The 13,048-nt window shown below is 44.1% G+C and overlaps 1 protein-coding gene across 7 annotated transcripts in view; it reads right to left on the reverse strand.

The window, feature by feature from the left end:
- Positions 1-13,048, reverse strand: part of NUMB (NUMB endocytic adaptor protein) — a 109,926-nt gene that overhangs the window by 58,883 nt on the left and 37,995 nt on the right. The window contains exon 1 of one of the 7 annotated variants that reach the window (XM_075844544.1): positions 8,002-8,024. The exons of the other annotated variants lie outside the window; for them this stretch is intronic. The gene's annotated coding sequence lies outside the window, so the exon portion shown is untranslated. Of the gene's footprint in view, positions 1-8,001; positions 8,025-13,048 lie in introns of those variants that run through there. 7 annotated transcript variants of the gene reach the window in all.

A 13,048-nucleotide genomic window follows, 5' to 3' on the forward strand; every position in this document is an offset into this window, starting at 1 on the left:
ATCTCCTGGGATTTATGGGGGGGGGGAAGGGAGGAGATGGAGCTGAATTACTATCTATTAAAAAAGTCCTATATCATGCAAGGAAACTGATAGCAAAATATTGGTTGCAAGAGGATACCGGGGGTCTCTGAACTAGTGGGGTATGTTAACCGCACGGTATCTTTGGAACGAGGGGTATATCTGAAACGTGGGGCAATGCACAAGTATGACAAACAATGGGGTAAATGGTTGTACAGTTACGGAGAGACAGGTCAGTAGGAGACTCCTCAAGGTACTTCTGCGGGAGCTTTTTGCTCTGAAAGTATGACGCAATGGGAAGGGTGGATGGAAGGGCCAGGGGAAGATGGGGGTGCTGCCTGGGGGGGGGGGAATGCTTGAGTTGGAGGGGCAGGGATGGGGGTTTGCTTTTAGGATGCAGTGGAGGGCTTACCATTGAAACATCTAGACATCTATTCCCATGAGGTGGGAAGAGGGAGGTGAGGGGATGGAGGGTGGATTGAAGGAAGATGGGAGGGAGGGAGAGATACGGGATGAAGGGTAATGCACAGGTGATCTAGATGGGCTATGCATGTATTGTATATCCTGTAACACAAATGAAAAAGTATTTTTTGGTCTGTATCAGATGTTTATTGTATGCTGTCCACATTCAATAAAAAGTTGTTTGATTTAAAAAAAAAGCAAAAAAGCAGTTAAAAAATAGGAATTAAAGAGGCTCTGTCACCAGATTTTGCAACCCCTATCTGCTATTGCAGCAGATCGGCGCTGCAATGTAGATTACAGTAACGTTTTTATTTTTAAAAAACGAGCATTTTTAGCCAAGTTATGACCATTTTCGTATTTATGCAAATGAGGCTTGCAAAAGTACAACTGGGCGTGTTGAAAAGTAAAAGTACAACTGGGCGTGTATTATGTGCGTACATCGGGGCGTGTTTACTACTTTTACTAGCTGGGCGTTCTGATGAGAAGTATCATCCACTTCTCTTCACAACGCCCAGCTTCTGGCAGTGCAGACACAGCCGTGTTCTCAAGAGATCACGCTGTGTCGTCACTCACAGGTCCTGCATCGTGTCAGACGAGCGAGGACACATCGGCACCAGAGGCTACAGATGATTCTGCAGCAGCATCGGCGTTTGCAGGTAAGTCGATGTAGCTACTTACCTGCAAATGCTGATGCTGCTGCAGAATCAACTGTAGCCTCTGGTGCCGATGTGTCCTCGCTCGTCTGACACGATGCAGGACCTGTGAGTGACGTCACAGATCTGCACTGCCAGAAGCTGGGCGTTCTGAAGAGAAGTGGATGATACTTCTATACACAACGCCCAGCTAGTAAAAGTAGTAAACACGCCCCGATGTACGCACATAATACACGCCCAGTTGTACTTTTAATTTTCAACACGCCCAGTTGTACTTTTGCAAGCCTCATATGCATAATACGAAAATGGTCATAACTTGGCCAAAAATGCTCGTTTTTAAAAAATAAAAACGTTACTGTAATCTACATTGCAGCGCCTATCTGCTGCAATAGCAGATAGGGGTTGCAAAATCTGGTGACAGAGCCTCTTTAAACGTAGAAAAAACTAAAAACAAAAAAAAACAAAAAAAAACACACACAACCTTTCCCATTTTTCCCCTACAGTAAAATTAAATAAAGATAATTGGTATCTCTGCATCTGTAAGGCCGAATTCACATGAGCATGTTCGGACCGTAAAGGACGGAACGTATTTCGGCCGCAAGTCCCAGACCGAACACACTGCATAGTTATGTACGATGCTAGGAGTCCTTGCCTCTCCGTGGAACTACTGTCCCGTACTGAAAACATGATTACAGTACGGGACAGTTGTCCTGCAGCGAGGCAGGGACTCCTAGCGTCGTAGATAAGCCCTTATTCACACGAGAGGGTTTCCCGGCCGGGTGACGGCCGTTCATAAATCGGCCGTCACCCGGCTGCATTAGGAACAATAGACCCCTAATGGGGCTATTCACACGACCGATTTTTTGACAGCCCGGGAAACCTGGCCGTCAAAAATGGGACATGCCCTATTTTCGGCCGTTTACCCGGCCGCCCGGCTCCCATAGAAGTCTATGGGGCCGGGTAATACGCGGCCATCACCGGAATGTGTCCCGAGTGACGGCCATGTATTCTGACGCTCGGGCGCTGTCTCTCCTCCTCACAGTGCAGAGTGCATGTGAGGAGGAGGAGGGTGATCTTTTTTTGCTCCCTGTAGGAGTCGGAATCCCCAATCCCCGGCCGGGGATTTCGATACAGGAGAAGTGAGTGACTACACTGTCCATATATGGACACAGCGATGTCACTCACTTCTGCAGCGGAATCCCCGACCTGTGGCAGGGAATTCCTCTCCAGGAGAAGTCAGTGACTACACTGTCCATATATGGACATTGAAGTCAGTGACTTCTCCTGGAATGTGGGGGGGGGATGGGTGCAACCTACAGGGGGCTGGGTGGCATCACCTACAGGGGGCTGGGTGGCATCACCTACAGGGGGCAGGGTGGCATCACCTACAAGGGGCAGGGTGGCATTACCAACAGGGGGCAGGGTGGCATTACCAACAGGGGGCAGGGTGGCATTACCAACAGGGGGCTGGGTGGCATTATCTACAAAGGGCTGTGTGTGGCAACAAATTTAAATGAAATTCATCCGATTTTAAAACGGACAGGGAAAAAAAAAAAACGGATGCAAAATGGGTCGAAATCGGCCGTTAAAAACGGCAACACGGCCCGGAACGGATGCAAACCGGCCGGGAAAAACGGCCGATTTTATCGGCCGACAATCGGACCCTGTCGTGTGAATGAGGCGTAACCATGATGCAAGGAGCCCGGCTCCCTGCAGTGTGTTCGGTCCGGGACTTGCAGCCGAAATACGTTCCGTCCTTTACAGACCGGACATGCTCGTGTGAATCCAGCCTTAGGCTGGGTTCACACGACCTATTTTCAGACGTAAACGAGGCGTATTATGCCTCGTTTTACGTCTTAAAATAGGACTGCAATACGTCGGCAAACATCTGCCCATTCATTTGAATGGGTTTGCCGACGTACTGTGCAGACAACCTGTAATTTACGCGTCGTCGTTTGACGTAAATGGACTGCCTCGTAATTTGAGCTGTTCTTCATTGAACTCAATGAAGCACAGCTCAAGATTTACGAGCGTCTCAGACGCCTCGCAAAATGCGAGGAGGAGCATTTACGTGTGAAACGAGGCAGCTGTTTTCTCTTGAAAACAGTCTGTCTTTTCACACGTAAATGACAGCTAGCGTTTGCACATACCCTAAAAGTTCAAACTATTACAAAATAACATTTACGCTGCACGGTGAACACCTTAAAAAAACCTGGTGACAAAATTACAAAATTTTTTGCATGTACCCCAAAATGGTACCAACAAAATCTACAGCTTGTCCCGCAAGCAAGCCCTAAATCAACTGAAAAATACAAAGATATGGTGGCACAAAACAAATTTTTCTAACAATTGGTTCTTTGTAAAATAAATAAATAATAAAAACCAACACACACACAAAATTGCAACACCAAGAAGGACAAGCCAGAAGGTTATGCAAATCGAGGAAGCAGCAGGTGTCATCAAGATCTGCAAATGGCCAAATTTTCAAGCATGTGGGAGTCAGATTGAAAGCAACGTTTTTTTGGCATTAAAAAAAAAAAAAAAAAAAAAAAAAAAAGAAAAAATCGGATCAAGTGGTGTGGGAGGATTGTGCGATGCCTCCTATTCATCGACATGCCAGTTATCGCAAACGGAGAGTGACAGAATCCTTGAACTGTGATGTAAGACCTTGGTTTATTACTCCAGCAGATTGCTACGCGTCTAGACCAAGATGTCAGCACTTTTCAACGTTGCGTGTCCTCTGCACGGACGGATCATCTGATTGGAAGAATGGCGCATAGTGTTCCATTCTGTACTGTAAGTCAAATTGGAGGTCACATCCCAAGCCTAGGGCGGCAACCAGTGTCAACACAAACCATCAGAAGGACTTTGAATGACATTAGGCTACAAGTCAGATATCCAGCTACAGGTGTTCCATTGATCACACGCCACCACTCTCAAAAGACTATCATGGTGCAAAGCAAGACGGCAACGGAGGCTGGAATTAAGGTCTATCCTCTTCAGCAATGAATCCCCCTTTTGTCTCGGATGCAATGATAGTCGGAGATTGGTCTGGACACCGCATTGGGCAACGCCATGAAGAGGCCTTCGCATGGGTACATCACACTGGTCCTTCTCCCTAGATTATGGCGCGGGGTGGCATAGTACAGTAGCCGGACCCCTCTAGTTTTCATCTCAGGTACACGAACAGCTCGGCGTTACATGGATTTGGTCGTTGAACCAGTGTTACTGCTATTTCTCTAAAGAGTCCCTGAAGCAGTTTTTCAACAGGACAATGCCAGGCTGCATGTTGCTTGTGCTACTGTGAGCAGCCTGCGTGGCCTAAACGTGATACCATGGCCTGCAGCGTCTCCGGAATGGTCTCCTATCGAGCACATCTGGGATGTCATTGGTCAGCAATTGCAAAGGAAGCTGCTGGCAGCCAATCTTGATGATTTGTGTGCCGAAGTGCATTCAGCGTGGCAAAACATTCCTCAGACATCCATTAATAACCTCATTGATCGCAAGAAAAGGCGTGTAAGTGCGTGTATTTCTGTACGTGGCGCTCATACTCTATACTGAATAAATCAAGGGGTTTGGAATATTTTGTTTCCATTTTCTTATCATTTGTATATCTTTAACATGTCAATCGATGCTGCGATTTCCACATTTCCAAAACTTTTCATACTTGGCTTGCAATTTCAAATGTTGAGGAGCGTAAATTTGGTATCGCCGTAATCACATTGACCTGCAGATAAAAGTTAACATGTCGTTTTTACCGCATGGCGAACGCCGTAAAAACGAAAGCCGAAAAGTTTTTTTCCCATTCCACAATTATTTTTCTCTAGTTTCCCAGTACATTATACGGTACAATAACTAATGTTGTGAAAAACTACGACTTGTTCTGCAAAACGACTGCGCTATAGATTCGTCAAAAAAACAGAAACCTGATGGAGTGGCGACAAACGAAAACCATTAGAAATGTTTCCGTCACCATGGATATCAATGGAGATACAAACTGAGGCATCCGTTGACAAACTTCAGACGCAACCCCTCAACGGAAAGCCAACTCGGATGTGAACAGGCCTTTACCCGGTCTTTAGATCGCTTAATTTTACGTACAATAAAAGTGATGAAACCGAATATACCTCAGCTTGCCGTTACCGAAAGGAAAAATAATTTGTCCACATTCAGAGACTGGAAACCGGACCAAGTCTCGTCCACAGCTTTCACCTACAATGATACATTGCAACAACTTTCAGGAAATAAGGTCTTGTTTACACAAAACAATTATCAAAGTCTCAAAAGGAATCTGAGCATTCAAAACCATAAATAGGGTCCATTTACACTTCAGAGCTGCGGGCATGGACTTCCCATGGTTATGGATTACAGAGCCGTCAACACTCTGTGTGCTGCCCTATGGTGCCACTGTATGGCACCATGTTTTCCCCTGGAAGCAATATATCTAGGACAGAATAGCTCCTTATAAAAGGGGTTGTCCCATCGATGTGGGTTCGGATCCCCACATCCCAGAAAAGAGCCTATTTTGCAGGAAAAAGCCACAACCAGCCAAAGATTTTCACTGCAGCTGCCAGAAAGAAGGACTTAAATCGGGCATATAGACTGGGGTTGTCTTTTATCATACAACATACCTTTTAAGAGGCCACAATATTTTTTAATACGCGATCTCCGAGAATTTTTTTTCTGTATGCTCCATATAAAATGGAGATGGAGAACGTGGAGGCGCAGTATGCTCCTGTGTGTGCAGAGAGATTGCCTGCTATGCATTAAAACGAGAAAAACCCTACAGGCATGAAAGAGTCACTATGAAGACCGTGCAGGACTAGAACTAAGATCAGGAACATCGATCATTATAAAAGAAGACTTCTAGGGACAGAGGCTGGTATTACGTGGGCACTGATGGGACCATTATACGAGTACTATTCCTCAGGACCACCCACATACAGGGGAGCTGTAAAATATATTGCAGATCCACCATCTGAGCATAATAATAAGTACATTTCACTGTCTTACCATCACAAGAAAATGTCAAAATATCAATAACCTATAAAAATCCATATAAAAGTAGTGACCCTATTTTTTCTCCCTCTATTGCAAAACTGGTTATAAGGAGGATGAGGAGGTTTGGGATCTGATCTTGGGAACCTGTTTGACAGCAAACATAATGCAGAGCAGCACCCACAACAAGGTCTGCTCCAACTGTAAATATGTCATTTGGGATAAAGATGAAAATGTCATATTGCAAACAGTAAAGACAACATCTGCGTATTCTTTCCTCCAGTGAGGTATCAATGGTCAAAGTCACAGTTCTACAATGCCATTTTACAGTTAAACAATCATACAAGTCCATTACGCTGCCGTTACAACATATTTTATTAGACTGCCATACAATTTATTTTTTACCTTTACACAGGTCTGACTCATCTCTATCTCCTTGAGACGTGACCTGAATTCTAACCAGGATCTCCACGTTGGAAATCAATTGTACACATGTTCTCTTGTAAGATGCCAATATCCTACAGCAGGCTTGTAAGGAAGACTTCTATACATCAGGTGATCGCAAGGAAAACGAACGCAAATAACAATTCTTTTTTTTTTTACTAAGGCAACTGATCCGTTCATACATTTCGGAGGGGTATTACAGGCGGATATTTAGATCATTTTTTTGAAAGGGGTCTTATTTTTATGAAATAGGAGTGTTTATGTACTTATTAAAATGACAAAACGAACGGTGACTTATGTAACAGATACAACAGGTGATGTAACAGTATTGCAGTCATTTCCCTATGTGCGGCCCCTTCTGTTATAAATGATGTCCTACTGTCTACATCACGGTTAGCGACAAAACTTCCTGTCTCAGTAACCATAGAGTTTCATCTCCTAGAAGACTAAAGCTGACCTTAAACCAGAGATCATGAATGGCCAAATATGACGATTTAGCCCACTTTCTGCAGATGGTTGCACGCATATCGTGACGCGAACAAACGTGATCGATGCTGATCGAAGACAAATATCTGTGAAAAAGTTGATCTGTTGGATTTTTTTTGGGTTGTTGTCTGGTGTGGTCCTTGGAAAGTCATTCATGCCAAATGTCAGATCAGCAACCCATCAATAGTAGCCCAGACCAGGTCACAGATCAAAGTGGAGATTGTAGATTTATCGATTTAACTTACGACGTTATCGTTCAGAACGACAACCTTCATAGACTAACAGTGAGCATCAAGTCTATCAGAAAACGTCCGTCTGAAATCCCCAATATATGACCAGCTTACAGCTCTATTCATACTTCGCTTTTTCTTTCCGTCGAATATATATATATGTCGAGAGTATTCCCGACTGATACCTCCCTTTAGAGAGCTGTGCCGTATACCACTGTGTTGGCATACAGTGGCATATACGTTGCCCATAGAAAGTCATTGTAATAAAACGTATACCACAGTTTACAATTTATATATGTATAATAAAGCAGCAGACTACTGGAAAAAAAAAAAAACACCAAAAAATGGTATGTTGAAGCATACCAGCCCGGCATACGCCAAAAGGACACTTTTGGCAGATGCTGGGTGCACAGGGTCCATTATACATTTGACAATAGCCATCTTTTTGGAAGAGGGCAATGGAGATGCGTCTTACGGTTAACATTTTACATTTTTCCTAAAGGCTTCCATTATGCTTTACAACAAATTGCCAAATCAGCCTCCTACGCTACAGCTGCCGGAATAAAAAAACGTAATTCTGTGGACAACTTTACAATTTAATCCAATTTCAATCTTATTACAAAAATAAGATACAGATACGATTTACAAAACACAAGCAAACAGTGGGTACAACGTAACAAACTAGAATTCAAGAAGTTTTGCATATTTACTCTGGCTGTATGGCTCCAAGCAATCCATTGTTCTGCATCATCTACGTCATTCAGACGACGGAGTACCTTCAGCTGGCCAAACAAAGAACAATCCTGTATCTACCAAATACTGAGCAACTGGAGCGTTTTCAACATCTATAAAGCGATAGCATATGGTTAGGATACACCATCACTTCCTCATTGGAGTCTGACTGCCGGGACCCCAACTATCCTTAAAAAAAAGAGGCACAAGATATTTAAGCACTGCGGCTCCTGCACCGATTTACCCTGCACAGATAAGCTCCCACCTACACGCTGTGCGGGGCCCATAACACAGCTCTATTGTAAAGGTATGTTCACACGCAGTGGTTTCAGACGTAATTCGGGCCGTTTACGCCTCGAATTATGCCTGAAAAAAACGGCACCATTACGCCTCCAAACATCTGCTCATTGCTTGCAATGGGATTTACACTGTTCTGTTCCCACGAGGTGTAATTTTACACGTCGCTGTCAAAAATACGGCGGAAAAAAAGACGACCGCGAAAAAGTGCATGTCACTTCTTGGGATGTTTTTGGAGGCGTTTTTCATTGACTCCATTAAAAAACATCTCCAATAATGGCCGTAAAATACGCCACGAAAAACGCGAGTTGTTAGAAAAACGTCTGAAAATCAGGAGCTGTTTTCTTTTAAAAACAGCTCCGTATTTTCAGAAGATTTTGGTAAGCGTGCGAACATACCCTAAGGCTTTATTCAGATGACCAGGTGTCAAATCGGCCATAAAAAAACCTGAAATTTTTCACGGCTGATTTGCACCCGTGCGGGACCCGTTTTCATGGATCCCTTTTATACTTGAGTCTATTGAGGGACCTGGGAAAACTGCAAAAAATAGGACATGTACTATTTTTTCCTGGGCCGTTCAAACGGTCCTTTTAAAATAAAGATGCCTAAGTTTCCTTATTGTCTGAATAGGGCCTTAGAGAAAGAGAAGGCAGATTGGCAGAATGAACACGTGGCGAAATTTGGTCCAGTAAATCCGTATCAAAACCACAGGTATACAAAGTAGTTCCGCAGGTAAAATCCGAATCTTAGGGTATGTTCACACAAAGTTTGACAAATTTTTTGACGCGGAAACCGCGCCGCAAAACTCACCAAAAACCGGCCGAAAATGCCTCCCATTGATTTCAATGGGAGGCGGAGGCGGTTTTCTCCCGCGAGTGGTAAAACCGGCTCGCGGGAGAAAGGCACATGCCCTATCTTCACACGATTACGCCTCTGACATCAATGGGAAGCAGGGAAAGCTTATTTTGTGGCGTTTTATGCCCGCGGCGCTAAAAGGCCGCGAGTGAAAAACGCTGCAAAAAACACCGGGCCTAAGAATGCGTTTTTTGATGCGTTTTTTTGGTGCGGTCTTTACATTTTGATGTGGAAAAAGTGTGTTTTTATGCTGCAGATTTTTTTTGTTTTTTTAAACGAGTCACAATTCGTCCACGCGCCCTACTTGAAGTGAGGTCAGGAGACTTAAAGGGGCTTTTTTTGATCAATTATGACATTTATGATATATTCACAGGATATCCTCAGAAAAAGTGTGGTTGAACAACAGCACAAATCTCCCAAATTTCAATCAATATGTTCTTTTATTGGTCAAACATCCAGTAAAAAATGGCAACGTTTCGACCCGTGACAAGTGGAGGGTCTTTTTCAATCCTCAGGATATGTCATAAATGTCTGATAGATGCGGGTCCCACCTCTGGGTCCCAGGTCTATCTCAAGAACAGAGAACAGCCTCCCTAAACACCATTTTACCGCTCGGTTTTGTGCTGAAGCATGTGATCTCCGACCACGAAGAAAACAGCGTAACTTGCTGAGCTACGCGGTTTCCGTAAGTCCCATAGAACTGAATAGTAGTTACGGAAACAGCATAACTCGCCTGCTACGCTTCTTCCGTAACTGCCATTCACTACTATGGAAGTTATGGTTCTTCATTGTTAGAAATCAGCCGGAACACAAAGAGGTAGAATGGGGTTTTGGGGGCTTCGTCCCAGAGGTGGGACCCGCATCTGACATTTAGGACCTATCCTGTGGATATCTCATAAATGTCTCTGATGTGAAAACCCCTTTAAGTAAGTCACGACAACTTACAGCAGCGAGTTCTTTTCAAAACTTACCATTGTTAAGAGTCGACTGCGCTCCAGACTGACCGACGCAACATCAATACCGGCTAACATCACAAGCCTCAAAGAGAAGCAGTTCCAGCCATCACAACAGAGGGGAGTTAATTAAATGTTTGACCAAATAGAGTAGGCTCATTTTTAAAGTTGATAACTTTGTATGGCCCGCGAATGAGGTTATAAATATCCAAATGGCCCCTGGCAGAAAAAAAAGTTTCCCCACCCATGGTCTTTAGGGACTTAAGGCCCTTTTAAAACGGCCAATGATTGGCTGCTCTTTCACCTTATGAACGGGAAACGCTAGTTTATTGACTGATCGCACCTTTTGGGCTAGTCCACACGCAGCGGAATTGCTGCATTTTTTTCCGTCCAGAATTGCGGATTGAAAACACGCAGCGACAGTAGCAGCATAGTGGAGGAGATATAACAAATATAAAATTCCAAGCCGAAATTGACCTGCGGTGCATAACCTTCGGACCGCAGCTTGTCAATTCCGGCTGCAGAATTTGGACAGAATTGCTGCGTTTTCCAGAGGAGATGTCACCATATCCCAGCATTGTGAAAAACGCAGCAAAATACGCACCATTTTCTGCCGTAAAAAATGCAGGAAATGGTGTGTTTCTGCCGCAGCGGAAAGTCTGCAACTTTCAACGGAATTGCTGAAGAAATTTTCTGCAGCAATTCCATTGTGTGTGGACAAACCCTTTATGCGGCCCAACAAAATGGGTTTGCAGCACCTGCCCCTGTATCAACAGATATATGTGCTGCCGACTTGATGCAAATGCATGGGGACGAACGGTCGTAGTAAAATGATCATTGCTCCGTTTAAAAGGGCACAAACGATTGCCGATCGGGGCTAGTTTTAAAAGTGGCAAACAAGGGTGATATCTGCTCATGTATACCCACCTTTAGTGTGCCACTGTACCAGGTTCAAGCACACAGCTTTGCCATGTGCATGTGCCATAAGACCACTGTATTACCCCCAATCCAAAACTCAGAGCGGTGTCCATCTCCCTTCTCCGCAGTGTCATTTGCTCAAATCTCTCAATAAGTGAAAGCAAGAGCCAAAAATAACTACTAACATTTATAGCCGCTGCTAAATTGGGTCACTCAAAACCATAAAAAGACCATACCCTGCATCAGAGAATTTCAGATAATAGAATTGTATAAATAGAAACAGAGTTGAACGTGCCCAGAAATTAGTCAATTAATTAATTACAATGCCATGAATAGTAGAGATCACCTTCCAAGGCTGATAAGCCTGGCATCAGCGCACAGCAGTCATGAATAAATCATACAGCGACAGTGTTTGTCATGAAGGTACTAGCCACAGTTACCAACAATGAATGACACCCAACTCCAGAATACTATGAATTGCTGCTGGTGTTTAATTTTTAAAATGATCCCAACAAAAAGAACACGTACAAACTCTATGGGACCTGCCAACGGGGGGCTGGTTCATTACATATCTGATCCATTTTTTCTATTTGAAATAAGTGGCTGCCAGAGGTGTCAGATAGCCACTTATTCCCCTCCCCACTGAAATATTCTGAGCGTTTAGCCAAGCAGAACAGGTATGTTAACTGTGGGGTGAACAGCTATCTAATGTCTACGACTAGCTATAGACTCAGGAACGTGGAGATTAGGTGATCTTGCCAGGGGAGCTGCTAAACATCGTAATTTACTTAAAGAGGCTCTGTCACCAGATTTTGCAACCCCTATCTGCTATTGCAGCAGATAGGCGCTGCAATGTAGATTACAGTAACGTTTTTATTTTTAAAAAACGAGCATTTTTGGCCAAGTTATGACCATTTTTGTAATTATGCAAATGAGGCTTGCAAAAGTCCAAGTGGGTGTGTTTAAAAGTAAAAGTCCAAGTGGGCGTGTATTAGGTGCGTACATCGGGGCGTTTTTAATACTTTTACTAGCTGGGCGCTGTGAAGAGAAGTAACATCCTCTTCTCTTCAGAACGCCCAGCTTCTGACAGTGCAGATCTGTGACGTCACTCACAGGTCCTGCATCGTGACGGCCACATCGGCACCAGAGGCTACAGTTGATTCTGCAGCAGCATCAGCGTTTGCAGGTAAGATCGACTTACCTGCAAACGCTGATGCTGCTGCAGAATCAACTGTAGCCTCTGGTGCCGATGTGGCCGTCACGATGCAGGACCTGTGAGTGACGTCACAGATCTGCACTGTCAGAAGCTGGGCGTTCTGAAGAGAAGAGGATCTTACTTCTCATCAGAGCGCCCAGCTAGTGAAAGTGTTAAAAACGCCCCGATGTACGCACATAATACACACCCACTTGGACTTTTACTTTTAAACACACCCACTTGGACTTTTGCAAGCCTCATTTGCATAATTACAAAAATGGTCATAACTTGGCCAAAAATGCTCGTTTTTTTAAAATAAAAACGTTACTGTAATCTACATTGCAGCGCCTATCTGCTGCAATAGCAGATAGGGGTTGCAAAATCTGGTGACAGAGCCTCTTTAATGCTAAAATTTTGTCGTTTTATCCATGCAAATTCTGTGTGAAGTTACTGCCACTAGGTGTGTGCCTTCCTGTAATCTGCTGTCCACCTCCTGTTGTCAGACTAGTTCAGCCCCTAGTTGCAGAGCAGAATTGACAGACTGCAGAAAGTGGGGATGTGTCCATTCACAGCCTACCAATACAAGTCTATGAAGATCGGGAGCAAGAAAGACAAAGACATGCTGCCCATAGAAGTTCATTGAGAGCGGAGGGGGTGTAGAGAAGAGACCGTCTGCTGGAAAGATTTATGTCACTTCAGTGCTGGATTCTTAGCTACACTGGTCCTTACTGCTGTATAATCTCCCCCATGTTGCTGCAGCTTCTGTATATGTGATAGAGATAGGAGAGCAGGATGTCCTCTTCTTGG

Source organism: Rhinoderma darwinii, chromosome 12, assembly GCF_050947455.1.
Source record: "Rhinoderma darwinii isolate aRhiDar2 chromosome 12, aRhiDar2.hap1, whole genome shotgun sequence".
Lineage (NCBI taxonomy): Eukaryota > Metazoa > Chordata > Amphibia > Anura > Rhinodermatidae > Rhinoderma > Rhinoderma darwinii.